Source organism: Capsicum annuum, chromosome 3 (assembly GCF_002878395.1).
Source record: "Capsicum annuum cultivar UCD-10X-F1 chromosome 3, UCD10Xv1.1, whole genome shotgun sequence".
NCBI classification, from domain to species: domain Eukaryota; kingdom Viridiplantae; phylum Streptophyta; class Magnoliopsida; order Solanales; family Solanaceae; genus Capsicum; species Capsicum annuum.
This window is the reverse complement of record NC_061113.1, coordinates 132782105-132796687: the sequence shown is the minus strand read 5'-3', so window position 1 is coordinate 132796687 and position 14583 is coordinate 132782105.

The following is a 14583-nucleotide window of genomic DNA, read 5'->3' as shown; positions in this document are numbered from 1 at the left end:
CGGGTTTTCCTTGTAAGGTTTTTAATGAGGCAGCCTGTATGCATATTGTTAGAGATGTGTACTCTTTTTTCTTCACTAGATTTTTTTCCCACTGGGTTTTTTCTAGTAAGGTTTTAACGAGACACATTATCTACCAATTAGACATTCAAGTGGGAGTGTTATAAATGTATTTACATTATAGTGAATCTGTATCAAGATCTACTTTGATATCTATTAGGATTTGAAGCATCCGTCTTTTACTCTGATTAGGAGTAAATTTCCCCTATAAAGAGAGGGTTTTGTTCATTGTATTTACAATTTGATGATTTCTCATCCCTCGAGAGAAGAAATAAGAATTACTCTCTCTTCTCTCTACTCTTGTTCTTCATTCTTTCTTTCTTTATAACATGGACTAAATTTTAATTTTTATGTCATCGTAAATTGTAATATATATATTTTACAGATTTCATTTGGGCTGAGGATATCTCGAAGACAGCCTTCAGGACCCGTTATGGTCACTATGAGTTTTTGGTGATGTCTTTTGGGTTGACTAATGCCCCAACCACTTTTATGGACTTGATGAACTGTGTGTTCAGATCTTATCTAGACTCATATGTTATTTTCTTCATTGATAATATCCTTGTGTATTCTAGGTGTAGTGAGGAACACGCACAATATTTGAGGATTGTGCTCTAGGTTCTGCGACAACATATGCTTTTTGTAACGCCCCAATTTGCTGAACCAAAATGCTACACGATGCTTATGACCTCAAAAGACCACAAGCTAACCCATGACTGATATCTGTATCTGTAAGCTGCATAATATCTCATAAAATATGCAGAACCATAAACAGTAAGGCCATAAGGTTGAATACTAATACATATTTGAAAAATATGGTATATTAATACCAAAAAGGAACATAAATACTGAAGTCTGAACATCTAATCTGACATCTAGTACGAAAGCCTCTAACTGAACTGAATAAGGAGTTGATGGGACATGTCCCCAACGAACTCCAACTACTGAAATAAAGTAAAAACTAAAATAGAAATGAAATCATCATATCTCGAAGGATGAGGACTCACGTCTAACTCTGACTGCTGATCCTAGAATCTACTACTAATTAGGAGCTCATGCCTTTGAACCTATAGTGTAACATAAGAGAAAGCACCAGAACGCAAATGCGTCAGTACGTCTGAATATACTGAGTATACGAGTAAGGTAGTCTAAATGCAAAGGGTTATATGCATGAAAAATACTGACTGATATGAATGTGAGAGTACGTACACGCATACGTAACTGTAATTGAACTCGTGGAGATACTGACTACTGAGTCTGAATACTGACAACATGAGTGTACTAATAATGAGACTCTGAAAGACTAAGTTTACTGATATTGATATGTAAATCACTAATAAGTGATGGATCTGATAATGTATTACTGAATACTGGGAGACTGATACTATATTACTGATAAAGGAATAATTGTTTCTGACAGTTTGAATTATGAAGAACTGGTCTGATTGACTGTATCTGATAGTCCTGAAGCTGAGTACTGATAGCATGAGTTTTGATAACTTTTGTGATTGATAGCATAAGTGACTATATCTCATAGTCCATAAATCTAAAGGAAACTATCTGAGTTCCATTCTATTTTTGAGTTGACTGTATCTGACAGTCCTGATATACTGAAATCTGAAGAGCTATCTAAGTTCTTTACAGAGACTGGGTGGGTATAGCTAACAGTCCTAAAATCTGTAGCTTAAACTGTGGGAAGTAGTTATCAAACCGACATGCCCCAAATACTCTATAATAGGAAAGCTGGGGTCTAATCTCTGCCCCGACTGGAGGGGTGTCAATACCGCACCACTGTTAAAGAGAGGTATGAGAACCCTACACTGGCAGGTACTCGAATGAAAATGATGGGAACCCTAAACTGATGTGTTAAGACACCTCATCAACCCTAATCTGACAGTTTAATATGTCTCAACCTACACTGGCTACGTAGTTCTAGAACACATCGATGACTAATAAAAATCACATCCTGAACTGGCGGGTGAGTTCCCATCCTTGGGTTCACTCGGTGCTAACTTCTACTCCCATCTGAAGGAAATTGAACTGAATAACTAAGCTGAACTGAATAACTGAACTGAACTGATTAGCTGAACTGATACTAATTAACTAGACTGATACTAGTGGTATTGTTTAGCAGAGCTAAACTAAGTTTACTGGATTCCAATGCCTGACAGAATGTACTAAGTTCTGAGGACTAGTTGAGAGTACTTAAGTTACTGAGATTGACTATCCATATTGAGGTTTTTGAGGTTACTGAGCACTGAGATTACTGAGATTATTGGGCTACTGAGATTACTGAGATTTTTGAGTTTTCATGAGTCACATGACTGACTGAATTCTATAGATCATGGCTTGACTGAGAGTATCGTGAAAACATAACATGGCCCTAGGCACACAGCTATATTTTTTGGCTACAAGTACCCCCAGGACTCGATGGAAGGAAATTGACACAACTTGAATTTCTTGAGTACATGACCATCAATAAAAATCCATAATACATAAGTGGGGGATTTCACGAAGTACATGGTCATCATAATATCTATCATGAATAGGAATGCTTATAATCAAGTCATAAATCTCATATTTTAATATCATAGGCATTTCGACAACATATACTATGCATAGCAATCACATGGAAACCATTCAAGCGTAAGGGAATGGCAACATACAATGTTTAGTTCATATTGTAATGATTTGGGGATATTATACATCATGTATTTATTCAACATCTCAAACTTCGTAGGGAACACATGGATATATTTTGTGTACATAATTTATATCTCCATTATCATACATGCTTTATACCACAACAATAAAAATATATAATTTGCATGGAAATTCATATTGGAGTGTATGACTAACATGAACTTGTTATTTAGATATCATGAAATCATGTAAATATGAAGTTCTAACATACTAGGCATTTTATCGAACACCTTGCATGCATTCTTTAAGGCATACGTGGATTTCATACTTGGATTCTATCAATCTATCTAAAGATCATGTTTTTAAACTAAAAACATAACTTTCATGAGATATACAGTCACGATACTATTATATAGCAAAACAAACAAGCATCCACATGGGTATGATCATATCACCACAACCAACCAAGCTTTTGTATTTTAAAGATTTATCCTTGAACTCCACGGACGAAAGGAATCTGTGGATGAACACTACACATACCTTGGAAGGGAGGTTCTTTATGATTGATGGAGGAATTTCCTTGAATTGGATCTTCAAGCTTAATTATGCAACCCTATTTGTTTTTCTCTTTTAGTGCTCTTGGATGATGAGCTTGGAGATGTTAATAGGGTTGTAATGTGTTTAGAAGCTATATATTTCGTAGGGTTAAGTTTAGGGACGTGTAAGTGGTGTTAAAAGACTTAATTACCCTCAAAATAACTCAAAACGGAGTGTTTTTGGAATTGGAACTGACTTAGGTGGCGCCTAACCGATCGCCTAAGTTTGGTTGGGCGGTGCCTAACCAATCGCCTATCCTTACTGTCTCTCACAAAAATGGGCATAACGTTTTGCTCAGGTATCGGATTAAGGCAAAATTGGTATCGTTGGAAAGATAATTCAATTATCTAGAAATATGCATAAATACCACATTAACATCAAGTTATACTCATTCAAAGATGACCCTTGAAAAATCAAATACTAAAATTGGATGGATTCAAAAACTCTTAGCTTGTATTACCTTAAGTGACTCATATGAACATGATTAACACATAATAAGCTATATTACAGCTATGATACACATTGTAATTCATGAACTAAAATGCTACTCATAGGATAGGAGGTTTCATACATAGGAAAAATGGTTCGTCTTGTAGCTTAGAAACGTACGGGGTATTACAATATCTCCCCTTGGGAACATTCATCGTCTAATGGAAATTAACTGAGGTGGGAGAGATGATAAGATGAAATAAGTACAAGACATACACTACTGAAACATAGGTTCATGACTGGCATGACTGAAAGTTGAGCACAACATACTGAACATGCATATTTGATGCATGGGAAGCTGATTCATGAATATAAGACTGAGGATTCTAATAAAGTAAGTTTTCTTAAAATGAGAATGCATATCTGCTGCACAACTGAAAGGCTGAATCCATGCATATCTTATCCATGATTATATGACTGACATAATACGTGAATGCATGACTAAAAGTACTAATGAGCTGATCACACATATCTGATGCGTGAATTCATGACTAAACTTACTCACAAACATGCAATGGTAAAGGTATCAAGTTTGAACTAAAAACTGAGCATGGAACTGAATACCAAGTTTGGCATTGAAGTATGAACATGAGAACGAGTAAGTTTAAGGAAAACTATTACCTTGAACTGATAATACTGATAAGTTTGAGAACATAACTAAGTTTGGGATGTGGTAAATATAATGAATATCATGATCTGAACTAAATCTTGTAAACATGTCATAAGACTGAACTTGGAGCTTGAGGGTTATCTTATGAGTACCCCTTTTCTAAACTGGATTCATCAAAAGAAAAGAAAGCAGCATGTTTATGTCATGAAAGATTGGGGGTATGATGTATCTCCCCCTTGGGACACTGTCCCTCAAAGAATACTAACTTGGATGAGCTATTAAGGAAAATTGAGGCGATGCGCAAAATACCTAGGAACTGAGTCATGACTGAATAGCTAGGATCTGAAACTGAGACATGATACATGAACTGAGCTGAACATAAGTGCATAAATACCCTAACTTATCTGAGTAACTGAATCACTGATAGCTGAATACTGGATCTGTAAAGCTAAATTGTACTTAGTCTGAATAGCTGGGCTGAGATTTTTTGAGTTTTATGCATAGGAGATAAGAACTAACTGAGTAGAATGAGGTATCTGAGCATGGATTCATGAAGTCTGTATTATTTTTGAATGCGAGACCAAGCATACGACATGGCTCTGAGGTATTCTATAAACTGGGGTACTGAAACACTGATAACTGAGTACTGACAACCTGAATGCTATGGTCTAGCATGTCTGGTACTGAACTGAGTTTCAAATCTGGTTACTGAACTGAAGATGACATTATAACTAAGACTATAGGTAGTACAGAAGTATTGAATTCAAGGACTGAACACTGATCACTGAGTGTTGGATACTGAAACCATAATTGAGTTGGCAACTGAGTTTTTGATAGCTACATGCTGGGGACTGACATAAGTCAAGGATCTAAATGTACACTTACACTTTGTACTTTCCCAACTTCTAAATACGACCCCTTGCTAGAAGTTTACTTGCACATTTATCATGACATTCAAGCCTATCTTCACAACTACACCCTCGTGCAAAGTAAGCATGCAACAATCTTCTCTTATCTAAACAACTGCTCATCACTACACTATTCCATAAGGAGAGCTAACTGGAGGAGTAAATTAGAAGGACCTGAAACATGAATAGATACAAACTAAACTTGACACATGACTGAAACTTGAGGAATAAAATATCAATAGTTTGGATTTACCAATAAGGTCTAAACTGAGGATATACATGACATAGTCTAAATGTATCTGATCTGTAGGTGATGTTGGGCGTATTTATACATCTAAGCACCATAACTTACCCATGTTTTAGCTAAGTTTTGAGGATAAAACACATAATTCTTGGACTTTTAGTCTATTTTTAGTTAAGTGAGCTGACCTATGTGATTAGCATGCTTTTCAGGTACTAATGAGGAAGATTACAATACTTTGGGGACCTGTGGACAGCAAAGGCAACTTCATATAAAAAGGAAAGCAGCTTTTGGACTGAATGTGATGTATGGGAACTTTTCCCGAGCAAACTCAATATTTTTAAATAGTTAATGATGCAGTAGAAATTTATTAGAGAAGGATGTTATTAAAAGCCTTATGGCTGAATTTTTAGGAATTATTGACATTCTGTATTATTTTGAAAATAAGAGAAAGCGGCTTAGCTTGAACGCTTTTCTCTCTTATTTTTGCTATTCATCTTTACCACCAAGATCATTCTAAGTTTTGGTATGATGAATATTTCTATTGTGATTTCCGTTTTATTCATGAGTAGCTAAGTTTATTTGTTAGGGTTATGGAAACCTTATAGTATACTCTCTATTGCTATGGGTTTTTGAATTTATGATGTGTTAATCCACTTATATCATTACTCTCTTCATTTTGATTGAATTCTCGTGGTTACAAACATAGGGAATGCACCATTATAGCAATAACTTGTTTGATAGAAAAGTTACTATTTGAAAAAGAGAGTGTGACAAGAAAATAGGGTTTCAAATTTCTATTTTACACGTTAATACCTTAGCAGGATTAACTTCTTGGAGAGTTCGTACGATTTGTTGTACACTTTGGATTTGAGAGAACAAAGGTGAATAAATCCTTGATGATTGAGAAACACTTGGATTTAGAATTAGAATACATATCTCTATAAGTGCATGTATGTATAAAATCCTTATTACTCATAGTTAATAGAGAAGTAGAAGCTACAAGGTGGACATAACCCTAATTTGTCATTCTCTGTGATCAAATATTATTACATATATCATCTAATCGTTACACTAATAATATTATTGTGCACCTAAACTAAAACCCCCTTACCATGGAACCTTCGATCAACAGTCTAATAATAATTGTAATACTTAGTGATCATAGTATTCCCTGTGGGATTCGACACCTAACGCAGTTGGGTTCTATATTTGACAACGACCGCTTACACTTTCTAATGAGAGTTGTAATTTGGGCGTATCAGTAGGGGTATAGCATGAGTTATGGAAGCTAAGTATACTAGAAAGCATGATATACGTACATAAGTCATGAGCTGTATGACTTGAGTCTAGAGTTTTCTGTACTCATGGGACATGATTCGAATACTGCAGGAGCTGGAATTGAACCCCTTATACTGGGAACTGAAGGCACACATAATCCTATGGAAAGTGTGTAAAAGTAGATTGTTCTCATGGAACATGACTCGTACTGTGGAGTAAAAGGGACTCCTTATGCTGGAAATTGAATTCATACTTGATGATAGTTCGTGACCATAGAGTTGGTATGCAATGCCTGAGTTGGTTTCATGATAGCTGAAGTGAAAAAACCCTGCACTGAGATGAGAATGGGTCTAGAATTGTCTTCCCTTACTGTTTTCTATACATACTGGCTCTACTACTTAAATCTGAGGGCCTGGCTTAGGTACTTGATCTACCATCACATACCTATATTATGTTCAACACTTGTCTGTCTTACTAAACACATCATCTGATTCTGTTTCCTCATATACTGCTCATATCATATTCACACCTTCATGCTTAATTTTACGTCAATAAACTTAAGTGTTTAGCTCGTACTGTTCAATCCTACTGATCTAATCCCTATGAATACATAATCTGATAGAATAATACTATCCCAACTCTACTACTGCTAAACTTCTGGGTTCAAGAATGAGTTCTCATGATCATGAATAAATCTGTACGACCTTGGAACAATAATGAACTGATGGGATATTGTTTAAGTCTGTTGCTAATCTCATAACTGACCTTAGGGACTGTCTGAGAAAGCCCTATCTTTAGGACTTTGAACTTCACTATTTCTATTACCTTGAAAGTAAGGTAAAGTGAACATGAGGGGTTCATGATATGAATCTACATGGTTTCCTTAAAGAAACTTTCTATAGCACGATCTTGAGACATGAAAGAAGGGAAACTATTCCTAAAATATCTCATAGCCTCTTGCACATAAGTGTGGTGCACAACACGCCCATGTACTAGACTCTACTTGATGCAGCTTTCAGAATTCCTAGGACACCACGCTCTGATACCAAGTTTGTAACACCCCGATTTGCTAAACCAAAATGCTACATGGTGCTCATAACTCCGAAGGACCATAAGCTAACCCATGACTGATATCTGTACCTGTAAGCTGCATAATAGCTCATAAAATATGAAGAAACATGAACTATAAGGCCATAAGGTTCAATACTAATACATATTTGAAAAATATGGTATATCATACCAAAAAGAAATATAAATACTAAAGTCTGAACATCTAATCTGACATCTAGTTCGAAAGACTCTAATTAAACTGAATAAGAAGTTGATAGGACATGTCCCCAACTAACTCCATCTACTAAAATAAAGTGAAAACTAAAATAGAAATGAAATTATCATGTCTTCAAAGGATGAGAAATCATGTCTAACTCTGACTGCTGATCCTGGAATCTACTATTGATTTGGAGCTCATGCCTCTGAACCTATGGTGTAACATAAGAGAAAGAACCATAGCACAAATGCGTCAGTACGTATAAATGTACTGAGTATACGAGTGAGGTAGGCTAAATACAAAGGGTTATATTCAAGAAAAATACTAACTGATATGAACGTGAGAGTACATACATGCATACGTAACTGTAACTGAACTCGTGGAGATACTGACTACTGAGTCTGAATACTGACAACATGAGTGTACTGATAATGAGATTTTGAAAGACTGAATTTACTGATATTTATATGTAAATCACTCACAAGTGACTGATACTATATTACTGATAAAGGAATAATTGTTTCTGACAGTTTAAATTATGAAGAACTGTTCTGATTGACTGTATCTGACAGTCCTGAAGCTGAGTACTGATAGCATGAGTTTTGATAACTTTTGTGATTGATAGCATAAGTGACTATATCTCACAATCCATAAATCTGAAGAAAACTATCTAAGTTCCATTCTATTTTTGTGTTGACTGTATCGGACAGTCTTGATATAGTAAAATCTAAAGAGCTATCTGAGTTCTTTACTGAGACGGGGTAGCTATAGCTGACAGTCCTAAAATCTTTAACTAAAACTGTGGGAAGTAGTTATCTAACTGACATGCCCCAAATATACTATAATAGCTAAGCTGGGGTCTAATCTCTGCACCGACTGGAGGTGTGTCAATACCGCACTGCTGGTAAGGACAGCTGTGAGAACCGTATACTGGAAGGTACTTAAATAAGAATGGTGGGAACCCTAAACTGATGGTTTAAGACACCTCATCAACCATAATCTGACGGGTTAAGATGTCTCAACCTACACTGGCTATGTAGTTCTAGAACACAAGGATGACTACTAAGAATTACACCCTGAACAGGCGGGTGAGTTCCCATCCTTGGGTTCACTCAGTGCTAACTTTTACTCTCATCTGAAGGACACTAAACTAAATAACTAAGCTTAACTGAACAACTGATCTGAATTGATTAGCTGAACTGATACTTATTAATTGGACTGATACTAATGGTATTGTTTAGCAGAGCTAAACTAAGTTTATTGGATTCCAATGACTGACGGAATGTACTGAGTTCTAAGGAATGGTTGAGAGTACTAAAGTTATTGAGATTGACTGTGAATACTGAGGTTGCTGAGGTTACTGAGCACTGAGATTACTGGGCTACTGAGATTACTGAGATTTTTGAGTTTTCCTGAGTCACATGACTGACTGAATTCTATAGATCTTGGCTTGACTGAGAGTATCATGAAAATGTGACATGGCTCTAGGCACACAACTATATTTTATGAGTACAATTACCCCCAGGACTTGATAGAAGGAAACTGACACAACTTGAATTTCTTGAGTACACGACCATCAATAAAATCCATAATACATGAGTAGGAGATTTCATGAAGTACATGGTCATCATAATATCTTTCATGAATAGAAATACTTATAATCAAGTCATAAATCTCATATTCTAATATCATGGGTATTTTGACAACATATACTATTCATAGCAATCGCATGGAAACCATTCAAGCGTATGGGAATGGCAACATGTAACGTTTAGTTCATATTTTAATGATTTGGGGATATTATACTTCATGTATTTATTCAACAACTCAAACTTGGTAGGGAAAACATGGATATATTTTATGTACATAATTTATATCTCCATTATCATACATGCTTTATACCACAACAATAACAAAACATAATTTGCATGGAAATTCATATTGGAGTGTATGAATAACATAAAATTGTTATTTAGATATCATGAAATCATGTAAATATGAAGTTCTAACATACTAGGCATTTTATCGAACACCTTGCATGCATTCTTTAAGGCATACGTGGATTTCATACTTGCATTCTATCAGTCCATCTAAAGATCATGTTTTTCAACTAACAACATAACTTTCATGAGATATACAGTCACGATACTATTATATAGAAAAATAAACAAGCATAAACATGGGTATGATCATATCACCACAATCAACCAAGCTTTTGTATTTTAAAGATTTATTCTTGAACTCCACGGACGAAAGGAATCTGTGGATGAACACTACTCATACCTTGGAAGGAAGGTTCTTGATGATTGATGGAGGAATTTCCTTGAAATAGGATCTTTAAGCTTAATTATGCAACCCTAGTTGTTTTTCTCTTTTAGTGCTCTTGGATGATGAGCTTGGAGATATTAATAGGGTTGTAATGTGTTTAGAAGCTATATATTTCGTAGGGTTAAGTTTAGGGACATGTAATGAGTGTTAAAAGACTTAATTACCCTCAAAATAACTCAAAACGGGGTGTTTATGGCATTGGAACTGACTTAGGTGGCGCCTAACCAATCGCCTAAGTTTGGTTGGGCGGTGCCTAACCAATCGCCTATCCTTACTGTCTTTCACAAAAATGGGTATAACTTTTCGCTCAGGTATCGGATTAAGGCAAAATTGGTATCGTTGGAAAGATAATTCAATTATCTACAATTTGTTAGGTAGAAATATGCATAAATACCACATTAAAATTCAAGTTATACTCATTCAAAGATGACCCTTGGAAAATTGAACACTAAAACTTGATGGATTCAAAAACTCTTAGCTTGTATTACCTTAAGTGACTCATATGAACATGATTAATGCATCATAAGCTATATTATATCTAGGATAATCATTGTAAGTCATGAACTAAAATGCTACTCACAGGATAGGAGGTTTCATACGTAGGAAAATTGGTTCATCTCCTAGCTTAAAAACATATAGGGTATTACACTTTTTGCCAAGTTCTCCAAGTGTGAGTTTTGGCTTGAGTCAATGTCTTTTCTTTGACATATGGTGCCCAAGGCAGGTATTATGGTAGACCCGGCTGAGATTTTGGTGATTCATGATTAGGTTAGGCCTATCTCTCCAACTAAGGTTTGGAGTTTTATTGGGTTAGACAGAACTTTAAAGACATTTTTTGAGAGCTTTGCTACCTTATCAGCCCCTATGACTATATTGACCCAAAAGGAAATTCCTGTACGATAGTCCAAAGAGTATGACTTGAGCTTTGAAAATCTCAAGGATTGTGTCACCTCAGCCCTAGTGTTAGCTTTGCCAGTTAAGGGCAAGGGATTTACTATGTTTTGTGATTGTTCTACTGTTAGTCTTTGGTATGTTTTGATGCAGCGGATTCATGTCATTGCCTATACTTCTTGATAGCTTATGGTGCATAAGCGCAACTACCCCACTCATGATTTAAAGTTGGCGGAGGTAATTTTTGTGCTCAAGATTTTGAGGCATTACTTGTATGGTGTGTGTTGTGAGCTTTTCACCAATCATTATAGTCTTTAGCATCTTATGACCTAGAGAGATCTTAATGCTTGCCAATGTAGGTGGATGAAGTTTTCAAAGGATTATGATATGTCTATCTTATATCATCTGAGTAAGGTTTATGTGGTGGCAGATGCCTTGATTCACAAGGTGGTGAGCATAGGTAGTTTGGCTTCTATTTCAGTTTCTCAGAGGCCCTTAGCATGGGACATGTAACGCCCCGCATTTTGGGCTACAATATAGACCATGATTCCGATGTGTTGATAAATCCCGAAGCCATAAAATCCTTTGCCAGTACAGCATGTTAATTATTTGTGTAGCATGTGAATCCATTCAAACTTGAATTTAGACCATAAAGGCCCTTCAACTCAAGGATGAGTTGGAACTACTTTGATCGACTAAGTTTTAGTGCATGTTGTAAATTATGTCAGATTCCATCGACCATAACTCTCACTATATGTCAAATTAGGAAGCCTACTATGTGTCAAATGATAGGTCTTCAAGTTATCTTTCCAACGATAAAAATTTTGCTAAATTCCGACACCCGTGCAAGAAGTTATGGCCTTTCAAAGTGATATATGTCGCCTAACCAATCGCCCATGGCCACTGGAAAGCATAGGCAATAGCCTAGGCGGCGCCTTTGTAAAAAACATAGGAGATAGCCTAGGCGGAACCTATGTAAACATAGGCGATAGCCTAGGCGGCGCCTATGTAAACATAGGCAATGGGATGGGCGGCGCTTATGTAAAGAATTCAAGTGACTTAAACACTCCGTTTTGGAGATAAAATGGTCCTTTTCCACCCTTACTTAGCCCTAAAACACGAAATTCAATTCCAAGGACCCCAAAATACACCTTCATTCATCAAAATTGTTCAAGAAATCTCCTTAGGGTTTCAAAATAAAAACCCAAATAGTTTAAGATTTGAACTTAGGTTTTCGAAGATAATTACATATTTGGAATCACCAATCCGCAAGCTTCAAGAAACATCTATTATCTTTGGAAATAGAGGTACGCGGGGTTATCCTAAAATCTCATGGGTGTAGTTTTATGAACATGCATGCTTTTAAATGGGGGTTTTCTATCAAATGCTAATAACTTGATTTCAATATGATTTCTAAGTCATTTTCTTTATGTCATGGGAATTGTTTGCCTATATATTTCAATGGTTGAAACCATGCATATGTAATTTGAGATTTTCCATGGAAGTTTGATAAATATGAATGATAACTTGTTTTCAAATTCCTATGAAAATGTTTCAATACCCCATATCATATTGTGACGAATAAAAGAGAGCATGAATTTGAAATAATTATTGTTCATCACTTGTAAATGCTGAAGCACCTTGGTTTTTACATGATTATGCATATGTGGAAGTGATATTGAGGACTTATAAGTCGGGTATGACGATACCCAACAGAATATGATACATGATTGAATCAGATAAAATTTGAATACATTGATTTTACATGAGATAGGTGGATGCCCGAAGAAGGCGTTTGAGTGTAAGGGCTCATCATTAGAAATTGTATTTGCCGACACGGAAATTTGGTACCAGGTAAGTGATCTTATGTACTTGACTTTATGTCATTCCCAAATTGGGACTATAGGTAGGAGCCCGGGCTAAGTGATCTTGGGCACTACCATTGAGTTGAGACACCATGCTTCGTGGTCTTGTGTGTCTCTTCCTCACTTGTACTCAAATCTCAGCGGTAACCGAGGTATGGTAGTTGGTGTAAATTATGTAGGGTATTACACCTAGCTCAGTTATATTTCATTATTATTGAGAAACTATTGCATTACGCCTATATGATTTCAAATGATTTGATACGAAATTGCTTTATAATGGCTCTCAACTATATTTTGTAAAAATTTTATGTTTTGTTTTGATATCTCTGCGTGCCAGTATTTTTATACTGACCCCCTCCCCTCTCTAACCTCTTAGGTTTAGAGCCCCAATCTAGGGGTCAAGAGAATCAGTAGATCATTCAGACAGAGTTACAGAGACAAGTGGTGTGCTTTCTATGTTTTAGAAGGTCTTATGTCCTGCATGTCCTTTTATCTTATATTTAGTTTTGGGGTTTACTAGGTACCGTGTCCCAGTTTATATACAGTTACTTGACTCAGTCATTTATTAGAGATTTTCGCAAACAGTTGTTTAGAGGTTGATTGATGTTGGGGAAACCTTATTTCCCCATTATTGTTTCTCTTCATATTCATGACCATGTTTTTGAATTATTGTGTTTCCTCCTCATTACTTTGATTATATGAATTAGGTGCATGATTACCAGACAGATAGGGGTGTTTTGGGCCTCCATGGTTCGAAATGCTCATCACGGTTAGGCCTTAGTTTGGGTCATGACAAGCTTTGTATCAAAGCACGGTTTATGGGTGTGTAGCGCGCCATACTTATAAGTAGGAGGCTACTAGGCGTTTAGGAAATATTTCCCTTTTTTGTGATTTAGTTTGTGTTTCAGAGTCTGAACTGTCCACTAATCAATGATCACTTGCATTTCAGAAACACAGTTATGCCTTCACATCGTATCGTCGATCAGAATGGTCAGGCAGATGAGTTCCGTCCCACCTATGGGATGTGGACTCGTAACCGAGCTCACACTCCAGAACTTGTCCTTACTTCGGGAGTCCTTCCAGTCCCAAGCAGTCCACCTCGGGCTCCGCGGACTAATGTCAACCATCCCCCAACTGCTTAGGGAGATATTTCAAATGCAGAATTCAGATGGTCTACTTATATGCTGACACAGTTGGTAGCTAACCAGGCTTAATGATCGGAAGATGTTGGGTCTGCATCTGTTACATCTGAGGATACTAGAGTCGGACCTTTCATGAAGGTAAACCCACCTAGGTTCACTTGCAATAAGGTGGAGGAAGATCCACAGGTGTTCGTGGATGAAATGGAAAAGATCTTTAAGGTGATGCATGTAGATGAGGTTGAAGGGGTAAAACTAGCAACCTAT